Here is a 17,829-nt window from a genome sequence, read left to right on the forward strand (position 1 = left end):
GGTTCCTTTGCACCAATAATATGGCCGAATATGAAGTCTGCATCTTGGGGCTCAAAATGGCCATTGACATGAACGTTCAGGAGTTGCTAGTGATCGGGGATTCAGACTTGCTCATACATCAGGTTCGAGAAGAGTGGGCAACCAAGAACTCTAAGATACTTCCCTACTTGCATCACATACAGGAGTTGAGGAAAAGGTTCACAAAGACAGAATTTTAGCACGTCCCCAGAGTCCAAAACGAGTTTGCTGATGTATTAGCTACTTTATCGTCCATGATCCAGCATCCAGATACAAATTTTATTGATCCCATCCCAGTAAAAATTCATGATCAGCCAGCTTATTGCGCCCACGTTGAGGAATAAGCGGATGGAAAACCATGGTTCCATGACATCAAGGAGTACTTGACAACAGGGGAATATCCAGAACTTGCCAACGCTACTCAGAAGCGCACACTTCGTAGGTTATCCAGGAACTTCTTTCACAGTGGAGGAATCCTGTATAGGAGGACTCCCGATTTGGGTTTACTAAGGTATGTCGAAGCAAAAGAAGCATCCAGGCTATTGGACGAAGTGCATGCAGGGACCTGCGGGCCGCACATGAATGGTTTTGTCTTAGCAAAGAAGATAATCCGAGCAGGGTATTTTTAGATGACTATGGAAACAGACTGTATCCGGTATGTTCGCAAATGCCATCGCTGTCAGATACATGCAGATATGATAAAGGTGCCTCCAAACGAGCTTACTGCAACAAGCTCACCATGGCCATTCGCCGCTTGGGGAATAGATGTTATCGGACCTATCGAGCCTGCCGCATCAAATGGGCACAGGTTCATCTTAGTGGCAATCGATTATTTTACCAAATGGATCGAAGCAGCATCATACAAGGCGGTCACTAAGAAGGTTGTGGCAGATTTTGTCCGCGACCACATTGTTTGTCGGTTCGGAATTCCAGAATCAATCATCACCGATAATGGTTCCAATCTCAACAGCGACTTGATGAAAGCAATGTGTGAAACATTCAAGATCAAACACAAGAACTCTACAGTCTACAGGCCTCAGATAAATGGAGCTGTGGAGGCAACCAACAAGAATACCAAGAAGATACTAAGGAAGATGGTCGAAAGGCACAAACAATGGCATGAGAAATTATCATTCGCCTTATTAGGATACCGCACCACAGTCCGCACATCGACCGGAGCAACTCCCTACATGCTGGTTTATGGTACAGAGGCGGTCATCCCCGCTGAGGTAGAAATTCCCTCCTTAAGGATCATACAAGAAGCAGAGTTGGATGATGCAGAATGGGTAAAAGGTCGCTACGAGCAGTTAGCCCTTATAGATGGGAAAGGGATGAATGCAGTTTTCCACGGTCAGTTGTATCAGAACAGAATGTCTAGAGCCTTCAACAAAAGAGTTAAGCCAAGGAAGTTTACACCGGGGCAGCTCGTGTTGAAGAAAATATTCCCACATCAAGATGAAGCCAAGAGGAATTTCTCTCCCAATTGGCAGGGTTCATACATGGTTCACCGGGTTCTAACTGGAGGAGCCATTATTCTTGCAGAAATGGATGGAGAAGTCTGGCCAAAGCCGATCAATTCAGATGTAGTAAAACGATATAATGTGTAACCACTTATGATTCCCTCTATGATGTAATTTGAACTACGCCTGACCTGATTCCCGTTTAAGAGGGGATACGTAGGCATCCCTATGGGTTCGGTCACAATTTAATAAAAATTCCATTTTTCCCCGCTATTGGAACTGGGGTAGAATTTTGAGGAGGACCCTCAAAATTCCGAAGTTGATTTTAGTCCATGTATCGCCAGAAGCGCCAGCCCAGTAAACTGGGGCAGAATTTTGAGGAGGACCCTCAAAATTCCGAAGATGATTTTTTTAGTCATTTAGCACAGCCGTCAGAAATGTCCGCTCAGCAAACTGGGTCCGAATTTTGAGGAGGACCCTAAAAATTCCAGAGCGAAAGAGGTTGCAATGTCTTGAACCACGTCGCAGTCATTGGTTCATCTAAAGAAAACTATTTTCGATTATATACTTACGTTATATTTACTAAATCATGCATAACTATTATCCAAATTGCTGTTGTTTAGCGACGTTACCCCAATGACACACAACGTCAAGAGCCCCAGGAAGACGAACTAACCTTTTCCCCTTACAGAACTCACGATTTTTCTTTGGATGCAGGCACTCGACTTGCAGTATCATTAGGTATATTTATGTACGCATACTTTCCCAAGAATACAACTTCTCAGAATCATCACTTGCCCGCAATTGCTATCCGTACACAATCTCCCCAGCAGTCATATTATCGTAATTGGCTATCAACTAAGAGATTTTACTACTAATCATCCTTTTACATTCTTGCACTGCATAAGGCTACTTATCTGCCTTTCGAGACCAAGCTCTGTCTCCATCTGCATTTTGCATAAGGCTACTTTTCTTCCTTCCGAGGTTAAGCTCTACCTCCCTCATCATCTGCATAAGGCTACTTATCTGCCTTTCGAGACTAAGCTCTGTCTCCGTCTGCATTTTGCATAAGGCTACTTTTCTGCCTTCCGAGGTTAAGCTCTACCTCCCTCATCATCTGCATAAGGCTACTTATCTGCCTTTCGAGACTAAGCTCTGTCTCCAACTGCATTTTGCATAAGGCTACTTTTACGCCTTACGAGGTTAAACTCTACCTCCATCATCATATGCATAAGGCTACTTATCTGCCTTTGGAGACTAAGCCCTGTCTCCATCTGCATTTTGCATAAGGCTACTTTTCTGCCTTCTGAGGTTAAGCTCTACCTTCATCATCGTTTGCATAAGGCTACTTATCTGCCTTTCGAGACTAAGCCCTGTCTCCATCTGCATTTTGCATAAGGCTACTTTTCTACCTTCCGAGGTTAAGCTCTACCTCTATCATCATCTGTATAAGGCAACGCTTATGCCTTTCGAGACTAAGCCCTGTCTCCATCTGCATTTTTCATAAGGCTACTTTTCTACCTTCCGAGGTTAAGCTCTACCTCCATCATCATCTGCATAAGGCTACTTATCTACCTTTCGAGACTAAGCCTTGTCTCCATCTGCATAAGGCTACTCTATCTGCCTTTCCAGACTAAGCATTGTATCCATCCTGCATGGCTGAAATATCGCCTCTTTACTTTTCTTGCATGGCTGCAACATCGCCACCTTCATTTAAATTCTGTACCGGCTGAAAGATCGCCACCTTTTGCATTTCATGGACTGAAAGATTGCCAACCTATTCAAAGGCATCATAGTTCGGAGGCACCATCTACATGGCCCGAGAACATCATTTCATGGCCTATGAATTTTTATTTACGCTCTTCATAGCCCGGGACGTCATGGTCCAAGGACGTCATCCTAACCGTTCAAAGACAGCATTCATGGTCCAATGGGAACTTGCATCACATTTAAATTTATGTACAATCTATGTTGTATTGCCCACTTGCAAGTACACCGGCTAGCAAACGGACGTCTCAGTCCCGCTCCGGTTCTCGTAGCCTATCAGACTTCAACTATCCTTCTCAATTTAGGCATCGCGTCCGTTCCTTTCAATAACTCTATCGGCATATTTCGCCGATGGATCCTGAACTACATATGGCCTGATTCTTGTAAGACCAGGGATATGTAGGCAGCTCAAGAGCCAGAGCTCGGTCAGAATTCTTTGCAAATCGTCTCTTTCGGTCAAAATTGGCCATCATATCTTTACCCGACAACTCTTTCATCCTTCCCGGGTAAAGAGGGGCAGTTGTTGATACCCAATTTTTCCTTATGTATTTATTTTACATGCAAATACTTTCAAATATCATATACATACATATATAAGTATGCCCAAGTATTTTAGTATTTTTTCCAATTTTTTAAAAGATTTTTAAATTGATTTATTGCTCAATAATTATTCCCAAAATTATCACTTTGGTGAATAACTTATTTTATTCTCATATTTATACCAAAATATAGGTAGGTTACTTTTCATATATTTTTACAAATTAATTTGGTATTTTAAAAGCTAAATTGCATATAATTGCAATTTTAGCCTGCTTTAAGATTTAATAGCATTTTATAATTATGAAACTGGTTCCAATATTTTTAAATTAATATTTATATACTATTAACGGATCCAGTGCTTTTAATTTGCTTTCAAAATCATTTTTTACTATTTTTATAAAATAAAAAGGGAAAACTGGCTATTTAAATTTTGGCCTCAGTTCGTTTCAATTGTAGCCCCATTACATTTCGATTTTAGCCTAAAATTGACCCAATTTCAAACTCAAATTCGGACCAGCCCAATTCCTTTTGACCCAACCCCTAACCCAACTCAAACGACCCAACCCGGTTCCCCACCTACCTTCTTAAATCTAGGCCGTTGATCATTCGGATCAATGGTCACTATTCGCCCTACCATAATTAAACACAGGTGCCTACCCTAATCCCTTATTCTCACCTGGCCCGCCGCCTTTGAATCCCAAACCCTCTTAAATCCTGTCAAAAACTCTCCGAAACCCTAGCCTCCTCCTACCCCCTTTTCAACCACCGGTCACCAGAATCCATGGCTTCTCAGGCCATGGATAGTTGGTACTCACCTATCTTCACCAGTAAGCCAGGGTTGTTCGAAGCTTCGAGGCCTGACCTTGACGATTCCCTCTCCGATCTTCTCAGACCTTTGATTTCATGGCTCCTCCAGCCATGCTACGGCATATTCAAGACTCAGGAGCCTGATTCTTGACCTCTCCGACTCAAGATCAGACCTATTTTCAAGGCTTTCTCATTTCTAGGGTTTCTCCAAAACCCTAAGCTATTCAAGGTCCTTTCACCGTTATTTGCTTAGATCTATATTGTATCTATGTTTTTCTTGCCATCTAAAGTGTTTTCCCCAAAAATTTCTTTTTAAAATCGTTTCTCTTCGATTTTAGGGTTTCTGAAAGGATTTTTTGGGAAAATCTTTCTGATTTTTCTTCTTCTATACTTTATGTGTGTTTGTCCATACCCTGCTGGTGTGATTACTCTTTATTACGCATGTACTGTCTTCTACCTTTTCTTTTCTGCTATGCATGTTAATCCCTGCTTAGTTTTCTTTACTCTTTTACTATGTGTGTTTACCGTTAAGTTATCTGATCTTGTTTATTGGACTCTGTTCATGTTCTTACATGTTTCATCTACTTGTATTCATGTTTGTATTATCTCCTTCTTCTGAACTAGTTTAGCTTCTGAGTTTTCTCAAATATGTTCTTCATGATTTTTCTTCCTTTGTCATTCAAACATGCTATCATATCTATTTTGTTGAGACTTTGAAACAAATGACTTGCTTTCTCACTTCCATGTCTGATTCAATTTTGAAACCCTAGGATTTGGGGGTTTCCTTTGACGATTTTGATTTTTGTGTTCGAGTTAAGGCTCCACTTTGGGACCCTGAACTCTCAGACTCACTATGAGTCTGCAAATTGAACATGTATCTTTTTGCTTATGATTCTGAACTTCTCTTCGATTAAACTCTCTTCTAAATAATTTGGCAGTCTCTTCTTGATTCACATATTTGTGTGCTTTATAAATAATAACTCTTCTTTCAAAAGGTTTTGCTGACTACTAATTGATTCCGAATTCCTTTAATGGCGATTACTTGATTGTTACTGATTTTCCCTAATTGATCCTTTCTTTACCCTTTTTCTGACTTGGTTCGTTCAAACAAATCTTGCAGCTTTGATTTTACTGGTTGTTTGATTGATTCCCTTTCCTTATTTTTCACAAACCATGTACCATTGGACTTTTGCCTTAAATAAACCCTGTGTATTTACCCTTATTATGTTACTTTGGAAAAGGTTTTAATCAAATTCTTTCCTTAATTGTCTTATGCCCGTTCGAAATCAGAATCCATTAACCAAAGGGATACTTTATGTGATTTATTGCAAACTATTTCCTTACCTTTTCTTACTTGTTTTCTGCACTATAAAAGGGGACTACCCTTCTGCACTTGAACACACTTTGAATTGCATACTCTTACACACACACTCTCAATTACAATACTCTTTCAATTCTCTACTCTCTTCTGAGATCTTTTGTACTGCTTGCTTGCAATTTGGCTTACAAGACTTTTGCTTTCACTTATTTGTTTCCCTGAAACTGGTATGTCCTAATTTTGATTCCAGCATCATCCCTATGTGTTTACCTTACAGTTGCTACACTCTTGGCTACTTTCCTGTTCATGTTCTGTATTGAATATGCTACTCTCTCTTTGCATCTGCTGTTTGTTGTGAATTCCTCATACCCCTACTCCCTTCTATGTGTTTGAGTTAAGGTTTATGGCCTGGCAGTATCCAAATTGCTGCTAAGGTCTGAACCTGATCCTCAATGGATCTTAACTCCCAAAATGTGGCCTAGTAGACTAGTTAGCGTGTGCCAACAATCTTTATTGTTGGGTATGACCACCAGTTTACGCTGGACTTCCCCTAATTCCCCTCTATTGCACTTGTGCTTGCTCCTAGCCTCTAAGTTCTGCCCCCCTCGTATGAGCCTTGCCTTGGGACTTTGAGTTCCCTCTGAGCTTGGACATTTGAGGGCTGACCCTTCCACACTGCACTATAATCTGATTTTGCAATGATATTTGGGTGTGTAAGCATTGCCTGGAGTTCTTGAAGCTCCTTGGAACTTTGACACATCCCAAATAAGAGAAAGGCTTTGGAAATCTGATCTTTGGAAATTGGTTTATTTCATATTTCAGAACTGGGGTCTGAATTAGGCTCTCATTGGTTGGAATCTTTAATTTCTGATATATTTCTTATCTTTTTCTTATTTATTATGGTCTGTAATAATCTTGTAATAAACTGCTGGGGTGTTAGTGAAAATGGGAGGATCAGTCCTGCATGCAAAGGGGTAGATACCATGTTCATAGGAAATTACTATACTTCTGAAATTCTGCATTTCATGTAGATACCATGTTCATAGGGAATTACTATACTTCTGAAATTCTGCATCTCATGTAGATACCATGTTCATAGGGAATTACTATACTTCTGAAATTCTACATCTCATGTAGATACCATGTTCATAGGGAATTCCTATACTTCTAAAATTCTGCATTTCATGTAGATATCATGTTCATAGGTTTTTCTGCACTTCATATAGATACCATGTCTATAAGTCATTTTTTGAAATTCTGCATATCATATAGGTAATATGCCTATAGGACTTCCTGCATTTTGAATATGCATCTGTCACTAGGCAAACCTATTTATAAGATTTAAATAACTAACTACATATAGATGACCTGCCTATAGGATTTCTGCATGACAATAACAGCGCTTAAAATCAGTAACGCCTAGAAAGCATGCCTATAGAAGTTGTCAACCAAACCTGAATCGTCAACTCGCTTATAAGCCTAAAATCAGTAGCAATAATGTTTAATGCTTGCAGATCTTATGTCCCTGTAATTGACAATTCTTTTTTCTGCAATCAGTTTACTTCTTTATTTCTGAAACTAATAGATATCATGCCTATAGGCTCCGTTTAACATCTAGGCAAGCTTTAGGGTAAAAACTATAATTGCATCAGTCTTTGATAATTACAACCAGCAGACAGGCCTAATTCGGACTTCTTATCTGAATATATGTGATCAATCAGTCTGCCTTAATGTTTAAGTTTAATTCAGACCTAATTAGTACGTGTAAGACATGCTAAACTATATAATTTTCTTTAATTTAAGGAGGTTTATTTGAGCCATATCTGCTTACTTGCTTTCCCAATACTTGTTGTATATGTTTTGAATGTCGCCTTAGAATTTTATCCTTTTTAAAAAACTGCAAAAGCCCCAGCTCCATCCCCTTTAGGATTAGTAGTCTCATATGCCTCCGGGACTGATAGGATTGGGATGGGTAATAGCATGCAATAAGTAGCGATACTATTCCGCGCTTTAATACCTTAACGGGGTGGGAAGGGTAGATATGGAGATGATGACCGATGCGCTAATATCACGTGCGACCCCTCTTTTTGAGGAGTGATTGCTGGGTATTGCATTGAAGTGATCCATATTAATCGTAAACCTAGGACCCCCCTCCCCTTATTTGCTTTCATCTCTTCTCGTGAAACCATTCAAATCTTTTTTTCATAAATTTCTGTCCTCTCTACTTACCTTCAAAAGTTTTCAACCTAATTGCAATGTTGTATGCAAGTCCTTATTTGAGCTTTGGTTGTTTACTTGTAAAGTCACAATTGTAACATGGACGGGACCACACTAGTGGATCTTGAGGGGTGCCTAACACCTTCCCTCGAGATAATTTCTAGCCCTTACCCGAACTCTGGTTTTCCAACTCAAACTCTTCTCAAAGTGTCCTAATGCACTATAATCATTAGGTAGCGACTCTTCAAAATTACAAAACCCAATTCTCGAAAGGGAATAGAGTTGTCCTCCCAATGTCATATACCCGATTTCGACCCATAGAAAAAGGGGGCGTCGACACTGCCTTAATTGCATTACGTGAAGCATGTTAGGCTAGAATTAACTTTTTACTTGCTAGGAAATTTGCATTTGAGTATTCTTATGTTGCTTCTATGTGTTTTTAATTTGGGACTACGGGACGGCATCCCCGGAGATCCCCTGTACGTATTTATGATCTGGACTGAGGTGCGGGATACCAAGAGATCCCTGGCACGTATATTGAGGATACCAAGAGTTCCTCAGGATACCAAGAGATCTCTGGCATATATTGAGGATACCAAGAGATCCACGGGATACTAAGAGATCCCTAACATATATTGAGGATACCGAGAGATCCTCGGGATACCAAGAGATCCTTAGCATATATTGAGGATACCGATAGATCCTCGGGATCCCAAGAGATCCCTGGCATATATAGTGAGTGTACTAAGAGATCCTCGGGATACTGAGAGATCCCCGGTTGTTTCCTTGTGGTTTGCCTTCATCTCTGTTTCTGCTATTGTACTCTTATTATCCTGTGTAGATTCTTACTATAGATTCTCAATTGTACTTCTTATTGTATCCTGTCATATTTATAATTATTTAATCTTAGTATGGCCCTGACCTTCCTCGTCACTACGCAACCGAGGTTTGGCTTGACACTTACTGAATACCGATGTGGTGTACTCATGCCTCTTCTACGCATGTTTTTCATGTGTAGATCCAGGTACCGCTACTCAGGCCTATGATCATTGAGGAGGCGACCACTCTAGAGACTTCGAGGTACATCTGTCGCGTTCACAGACCGAGAAGTCCCTTTCTATTCCTGCTTTTAGTATTTAGCCCTTCTGTACTTTTCTGTTCTTATTAGACATTCCGGAGATAGAGCTATGTAGTATTGATCTTAGCTTGTGATTTGTGGGTTTTCGGGTCTTGGATTTATGTAGTGGTATTGAGAGTTAAACATGGTGTAAGCCGAGCAGCACATTTAAACACTGTTACTAGTTTATTTCCGTTTTAAATTGCTTTACTTCAGCAAATTTTGGTTTTTCTTCCGCAAATTAGGTTTACCTAGTCGTAGAGACTAGGTGCCATCACGATGGTTTACGGAGGGCGAACCGGGGTCGTGACAAAGGTGTTGATAGTATTTTCTTAATCTCACTACTAGAAAAAAGACCTATGGCAACACATCAAATACCGTTACAATAGATAGGTAAACCGTTGCAATAACCCTATTACAACGGTTCAGGAACCGTCACATCCGGTCGCATGCCAATAGGCCTACGGCAACGCTTTTCAGCAACGGTTACTAATCCGTTGGCATAGAATTATCTATGGTAACGGTTTGTAATCGTTGCCATGGGAGTATATATTGCAACGACTAGTTACTCAACTGGAACGGTTCCATATTGTTGCAATATCAATTTTATGCAAGATATATTGAGGTATAGCAATGTTTTTTAAGGTCTACGGCTACGGTTATTAAGGACTATGGCAATAGCTTTTTGAGGCTATTGCAACGCTAAATTATACAATAAAATATAATATATTATAATTTATATAAACCATAAGGGGAAACTATTCATCAATAAAATCACAATCCAAAATATACAACCTTTGTTATCCCAATATATAAGTATAATATACATTAATATTATTTGACAATTCAATGGTATACATCATCATCAACAACAACAACAACATCCAAGTATAATCTCACAAGTGGGGTCTAGGGAGGGTAATATGTACGCAGACTTTACCCTTACCCCGAGGGGCAGAGAGGCTGTTTCCATGAGACCCTCGGCTCAAGAGAGCAACAAGAGACAATATATTAGTACTATCAATAGACTCATTATAAATAACATAGAATACATAACATAAAATAATAAAAAAATAACAACGGTATAAGAAATATAGGAAATACGAAAACGATGGAGAAAAGGATGTAAGGTATACTAATATCCAACAGATACAGCCCTGCGTCAGTAGTTGATCAGTAGCATCCTAAGACTAACTCCTAAATGGCTAGTCTCACTCTAGTGCGCTGTAGTAATATTCATAAACTACCCTCTAACCTACAACCTTAATGTTCGACCTCTACAATTCCCTGTCAAGGGTCATGTCCTCAGAAATCCTATGTTGTGTTATGTCCTGCCTGATCACCTCCCCCCAATACTTCTTACGTCTCCCTCTACCTCTCCTCGTGCCCACCACAGCCAGTCGCTCACACCTCCTCACTGGTGCATCAGTGCTCCTCATCTGAATGTGCCCGAACCATCAGAGTCTTGCTTCCCACGTCTTGTCCTCCATGGGGCCACGCCCACCTTCAATTTGCAAAAGTTTAAAAATAAAAGTCCGAGAACATATGAAGATCTAGGAACAATCAAGTAAGGTCTTCACGGTTTTTGTCTTTCCCTTTGTTCACTTGCCTCACCTACAAAATTCAGCAAGCATATAATATTCAGAGGTTAGCAAACGAAAAAGGCTTCTCAATATCACATTACTATTTACATCATCATAAAATATTGTTTAGGACTCTGGACAAAAACCAAAAAAAATAGTTTTGCCACCGTATAGTATATCATCTTTTAGACAAAAACACATTTAGGAGCTATATCTCTTATAATAGTATACTAGCTCTTAATATGCACTATCTATTTTTAGTGTATTTTTTACACATAAGTAATTAAAGAATAAAAAGAATAAGCAAAGACAAAATATGCAAAGAACCACCGGATAGTCATTACAACAACAACAACAACAATAACATACCTGTATAATCCCACATATGGGGTCTGGGAAGGTTAATGTATACGCAGACCTTACCCCTAATCATTAGTCTAGGAGTATTACTTGTACTTGAAAACAGTAAATATAACTTGGAAAAATATACAATCACAAATTCAATAAGCATCAACATTCATATCACCAACTGAAACCGCTAAGAAGAAATGAAATTATAACTTCTCTTCAAAGTGATAATGTGATGTGCAGGATACTAATAAGAAATAAAAGCTCTAATCCATGTGTCAGTCATAGGAAAACAATTCAGGTTTCACAAGTCATGTTCTATGTTGCACACAATTCACAGTAGAGGGGATATATACCTAGGCCTGCTGAGATGGTAGTCGAACTGCGGCCAGTCCCAAAGCAGTTGATTACTACAAGTCCATTTGTCTGACTTACTAGAGCTAACAATACAATAATCAATAGAGAAGTTGATTCTATAAAAAATTATAAAAAAATAATGGAGCAACGGAAGATCTTCTAAGGTATATAGAGCTGCGATTTTACTCCTCAATAGTGATATTTTTCCAACCACTTGGTGCGCGAATAATAATTTCTCAACCATCTAGTGTGCAAATGATGATCTTACACCTCAACAATGATATTTTTCAAACAAATAGAAATAAAGAATAATATGAGATAGTAAGGTCCCAGAGTATCCAATCTCGTAGCACAAGAACAAAATCTATCACTAGAATTTATGGCATAACTAGTGTTATGTGAAACGCTTGTTCTCATAATATATCCAAAATCTTTATCAACAAGATCTACATTATCAAATAAAAATTGAGCAAACGCAAAGATGATAAAGACACATATGCCATCTAAAAGTGATTCTTCAAGTGCTTTCATTAAGTAATATTTAAAATCCATATGATTGATAGTACTACTTGTAATACACAAGGTTAATTTCTCATCATGTAGCCCCACGATATTCTGGAATAAGTGAGTTATTATTATTAGCACCACCACCAGAAAAATAAATTAACTATTAAAATTTAAGAAGATTAGTAGTAACAGTACCTTAGGTATACTAAATCAGATGTAATCTCTTTGATGTTTACTATCAGCTCCTAGCCTGCACTGATAAGATGCAATCAACAGTTACAGATAGGTCACTTGCTTCTGTGTTATTTCTAGAAATAGGACAATCAAAAAGAAATCATGGTACCATGCCTTGTAGTGACACATAATAAAAGCCTAATATACATTGATTACGATTTGATCCACCTCTCGACAATGCTTTTTAATACTCATCTATATCCGCTCATGTTAAAATTCAAACACAACAGCAAGAAAATCAAAAAAAGTAGGCATTGCGAGCAGTATCACCAATCTATTTTGAAGTATTATTCAGGTACTAATACATAATAAAGAAAGTAAGAGCAGTAATATGCAATTGTAGCTAGATATATAGTTACTTCTGCGCATCATTAAGAGGCAAATTGAGATCCAACTGGACAGCAGTGCTCTAGAGCTACTAAGATTAGAACTTATGATAGTGATCTAGATTGTGGTCTTTTAGCTACTAAACTATCCCTTGGTAATGAATCCCCTTTGAAACTTGAGTGAGCAAAAATCCACTGAAAACGAATTGCTTCTTATCTTATTTTCTGAAACAAATGGATACCATTTTGTACCACTTATATCAACGTTTATGCTCATTCTTTGCATTTAGTAACCATGTACCTAACTATTCCTTCTTTTACATAGTAAATCTTATCTCTTTACTATATTTATATTGTTAAATAGAAACACATAGTATAATATTTCTATATGATGGGCTTTGAATGGTCCTAATACCAAGACATTATTATTTGATTTGCTTAAAAGTATTATTGAAGTCAGGATTGCAGTCAAAAATCTCATTTGGCTAACCTCTTAAGACCTTCTCAAAACCTTTTGATAACTATCAAAGCCCCATATTATTTTGCTTGTACAAAACATCCATCAATAACCAGAAAAGGCTATTGCAAATACAATGAACTCTAGCACAATAGAATTAGGGAAGCCAATGGGAAAAAAATAATTATATTCAGGTACTACAACCAAACAACAAAGGCAAAATATGCTTCATTAGTAAATATATAAATTATCAAATAGAAAAGAAATAATTGAAAAAACAATTGAGTCTACGTAAATGTACAAGATTTTGAATAGGAAACTATGTGCTATTCCATAAATGTATTACTAAATCAAAAGAAAACTCTTACTATATCTTATAATATCAGGTTGAGGAGTAAACAGAGCTCTATGCCACAATGATGCCAATAAGTGCTGCAAAATTGATTTTTAAGGACAACATTTGATAAGATTCAAATCAAACACACTTTCACTGATTTAATTGCCAAACCAAATAGAGATTCAAAAAACAATCTAACAAAAGAAAGAAAAGGCATCCCTAAGAAAAAGAACCATCATTTTGAAAAAACTTCCTAAATATTAAGCTACAATATCTGATAAAAAAAAGAAATTGACAGATTTACCTCAAATCGCAACTATTAGATTCCTAGCAATCTGTAGCCATAGCTATGTTAAGAGTTGGGTCTGCGAATGGTAAAGGATTTTGGGATTAGCCCACGTTAGTTTTCTTCAATAAGGCCCAAATATCATTTAGTCCATAGTGAGTCCAACTTAGTCTTTACAGTAATCAGTCCATTAGGAGATTCTAGAATATAGACACATGTCGTCCCATGTGTCGAGTTGTTAGGATATTATCTGTCATTGTCCTTTTCATTCTATATAGCAGTGTTCCGTTGTAATTGTCATTATCGAAAATGAAATAAATTTTTCCTTTTGTTAAACTCTTTGTCTTCCTTTCTAAGTTTTTCTTTTTCTAGCAGCTACACAATCCCTGAACATTACGAACAAAATCAGAAGAAACACACTTAACAAATAAGTTGATTAACCTTATAACGGCAAAAACTACTAATAGATCGAAAGAACAAAGTCTCCCTCAACTTCTCACCTCCAAAGTTGGTTTATGAAAGGTACTAGGGTTTTGAGGTACAAAATGTTATTCTCCTCGGTAAGATCACTTGAAAAGTATGAACCTCCATAAAAATGCTGGAAAAAGATGGACCTCTGTGGGTTTTCCATTGCTGGAATATTTTTCAGATTATTGTGCTCATCACTAAGATTGAACTGTGTTTTAGGGGGTTCCTAGCAGAGTCTCTTTAGGTTTCTAGGTTTTACTTAGAGGTAACAGAGAAGAGGTACTCACCTAGGGTTTAGCGAAATTAGAAGGGGAAAAATAAGGAGGGAAAGTCATTCGTTGCTATAAGCCTTTATTTAGAGAACCGTTGCCCCGTTTGGATTTATTGCCACGGTTCATGTAAACCGCTGAAATAGGATCATCTATCGCAACAGTTCTATATCTACTGCAATGGTTCAGTTGTAAAAGTGTCCTTATAGAACTTGTACTCTGCTGCAATGGTTGTAACCGTTGCAATAAAACGCCTAGAGCAACGGTTCTATAACCATTGCATAAAAATCGTTGTCGTAGGTCTATTTTCTAGTAGTGTCTTTTTATCTTCGAAGAACTTATTTACCTTGCTGCCGATGAATTGTTTCCCATTATCGTAAATGATCTCGGCCGGTATGCCAAATCGACATATTATGTGGTCCCAAGTGAAGTCAATGACTTATTTCTCTCGGGCCTTTCCGAACGCTTGAGTTTCGACACATTTGGAAAAATAATCGGTCATGAATAGTTTGAATTGAGCCTTACCAGTGCCCACGGCACGGGACCGATAATGTCCATTCCCCACTTCATAAATGTCCATGAAGACAAAACCGAGTGGAGTATTTCCTCTGGTTGATGTATCATCGGGGCGTGTCTTTGGCAGTCATCATATTTTCGTACGAAGTCATTTACATCTTTTTCCATTTTGGTCTAGTAATAGTCAGCTCTGATTAATTTCCGAACCAAAGATTCTACCCTTGAATGGTTCCTGCAAGTGCCTCCGTGAACTTCTCTCAAGGCATATTCGGTATCTCCCTGCCCCAAACATCTGGCTAGCGGGCCGTCGAATGTTCTTGTGAACAATGTCCCTTTGACCAAGCTAAATCTAGTAGCCTTGGTATGTAAGGCCCTCGATTCTTTGAGATCCGAGGGTAATTTTCCAGTCTTCAAGTAGTCTATCTATTTGTTCCTCCAATCCCAAGTTAAACTCGTCGAATTTACTTCGGCGTGGCCTTCTTCTATCACTGACTTCATGGGTTGTACTACCTTTCCCGAACTGAATCCACTGACATCGACCGATGAACCCAAGTTAGCCAGAGCATCGGCCTTGTTGTTCTGATCTCGAGGCACATGTTGCACGGTCCATTCCTTGAATTGATCCGATGTTACCTGTAATTTGTCTAAGTATCTTTTGCATTTTTCCTCTTTCACTTGGAACGTCCCATTAACTAGATTTACCACGAGGAAGGAATCGCACTAGCTTCGGTCACATCGGCCCCAAGGCTTTTAGCCAATTCGAGACTTGTAATTATGGCCTCATACTCGATCTCATTGTTAGTCAATTTCACGTTTCTAATAGACTGTCTAACTACATTATCTGTAGGTGATTTTAACACGATGTCGAGCCCAGACCGCTTGGCGTTTGAGGTGCCGTCCATAAAAAGGGTCCAAATTTTGAGGTAGTCCCCGAGGTTAACAATAATTCCCTTTTGACTTTGCGTATTAAGGATGGCTTAAAGTCGTCCATGAAGTCTACCAAAATTTGAGATTTTATGGCGGTTCATGGTCGATACTCGATATCCTACCTACTGATTTCGACGGCCCATTTGGACAACTGGTCCGAGAGCTCGGGTTTTTGCATGATTTTCCTCAGTGGGTAAGAGGTTACGACACATATGGGGTGTCATTGAAAGTACGGTTTTAACTTCCTGGAGGCGTATAAGTGAGCGCCAATTTTTCCAGGTGAGGATACCTTGTTTCGGACTCACCTAGAGTTCTACTGACATAGTAAATAGGAAATTGCGTACCTTCCTCTTCCCGAACTAAGACTCCACTTACCGCCATCTCTGAAACCGCCAAGTAAAGGTACCACTGTTCGTCCGCCTTCGGAGTGTGCAGCAGAGGTGGAATCGATAAGTACCGTTTGAGTTCTTTCAAAGCTTGTTGGCACTCTACGATCTAGGAAATGTTATTCTTCTTCTTTAGTAGTGAGAAAAAATGATCGCTTTTGTCCGAGGACCTCGATATGAACCGGCCCAGGGCAACTATATGCCAGGTTAACCTTTGAATGGCCTTGATATTCTCCACCATGGTGATGTCTTCAATGGCTTTGATTTTATCGGGATTGATCTTGATCCCTCGATTGGACACCATGAACCCGAGGAATTTTCCGATCTGACACTGAATGCACACTTTTTCGGATTCAGCTTCATATTGTACTTCTTCAATATGTCGAAGGTTTCCTGCAAATGTTTCAAATAGTCCTCTGTTCGTAGGAACTTGACTAACATGTCATCAATGTATACTTCCATTAATTTTCCTATCTATTCTTCGAATATCCGATTTAGTAGGCATTGATAGGTGGCACTGACATTCTTTAATCTGAATGGCATTATGTTATAACAATAGGTGCCAAATTTAGTAATAAAAGAAGTCTTTTCTTGATCGCCCGGGTTCATTCGAATTTGGTTGTACCCGAAATAGGCATCGAGAAAGCTGAGTATCTCGTGCCCGACCGTCGCGTCGATCATCTTATCGATGTTAGGCAAAGCAAAAAAAATCCTTAGGGCATGCCTTGTTCACGTCTTTGTAATTTACACACATTTTTAGCTTATTTCCTTTTTTAGGTACTACCACTATGTTACTAACTAGTCCGGGTACTTAAATTCCCGAATGGACCATATTTTAAGGAGTGTAGATACGCCATCCTTGATGAATGCATGTTTGACCTCGGACTAAGGTCGCCTCTTCTATTTAACCAGGTGGACTTTAGGTCCAAACTCAGCTTATGAGTGGTTAAACAATATGGGACCAAGAATAACAAGCTATGTTAGCTTTAAAAAAATTAATGAGTTTTTTCTTGAGCTCGGGGGTTAATCCCTTGCCCAGGTACACCTTTTGATCCAGCAGGTGTTCGATCAATGTGACTTGCTCCAACTCTTCGATCATCGATTTGGTGGCATCGGTATCATCAGGAGCTATGAATGATCTCGGAACTTCGTAATCATCATCCTCATCAACTGCTTGTTCCTCTAGTACGATCGGGACCGACATCAGGGTTTTCTATTTAACTTCAGCCTTTCTGGTCGACTCCATGTTCCTTAATGTCGAGACAGTGGGCACCAGGAGTACTTCGAACATCTCCTTTGCAACCGACTGTTCTCCGTAGACCATCATGATTCCTCCCGGTGAAGGGAATTTCAATGCCTGATGTAGGGTCGAAGGTATCACCCTCATGTTGTGAACCTGTGGTCTTCCGAATAGAGTGTTATATCTCATATCCCCTTCAATCACATAGAACATTATTTCTTGGATGGTTCCACTGGTGTTCACTGGTAGGGTTATTGCCCCTTTAGTAGTTTTGCATGCCATGTTAAATTCGTTCAACATCCGGACTGCTAGCACTATTTGATCCTATAACCCTAATTGCTCTA

The 17,829-nt window shown here is 39.0% G+C and overlaps 1 long non-coding RNA gene across 3 annotated transcripts; it reads right to left on the bottom strand.

Moving 5' to 3' along the window:
- Positions 1-10,347: 10,347 nt before the first annotated feature.
- LOC104227289 (uncharacterized) lies at positions 10,348-13,781 on the bottom strand. 3 transcript variants are annotated; one of them, XR_711082.2, is made up of 4 exons: positions 13,698-13,781; positions 13,425-13,488; positions 12,235-12,289; positions 10,348-10,858 (listed from the first exon to the last, which is right to left on the bottom strand). It is a non-coding gene; the product is annotated as an uncharacterized lncRNA (long non-coding RNA). The 3 variants fall into 3 exon arrangements; XR_711081.2 differs by having other exon boundaries at positions 12,235-12,294; XR_711080.2 differs by lacking the exon at positions 13,425-13,488 and having other exon boundaries at positions 12,235-12,294; positions 13,698-13,773.
- Positions 13,782-17,829: the final 4,048 nt, after the last annotated feature.

This window comes from Nicotiana sylvestris, chromosome 2 (assembly GCF_000393655.2).
Source record: "Nicotiana sylvestris chromosome 2, ASM39365v2, whole genome shotgun sequence".
In the NCBI taxonomy this organism is placed as follows: Eukaryota; Viridiplantae; Streptophyta; class Magnoliopsida; order Solanales; family Solanaceae; genus Nicotiana; species Nicotiana sylvestris.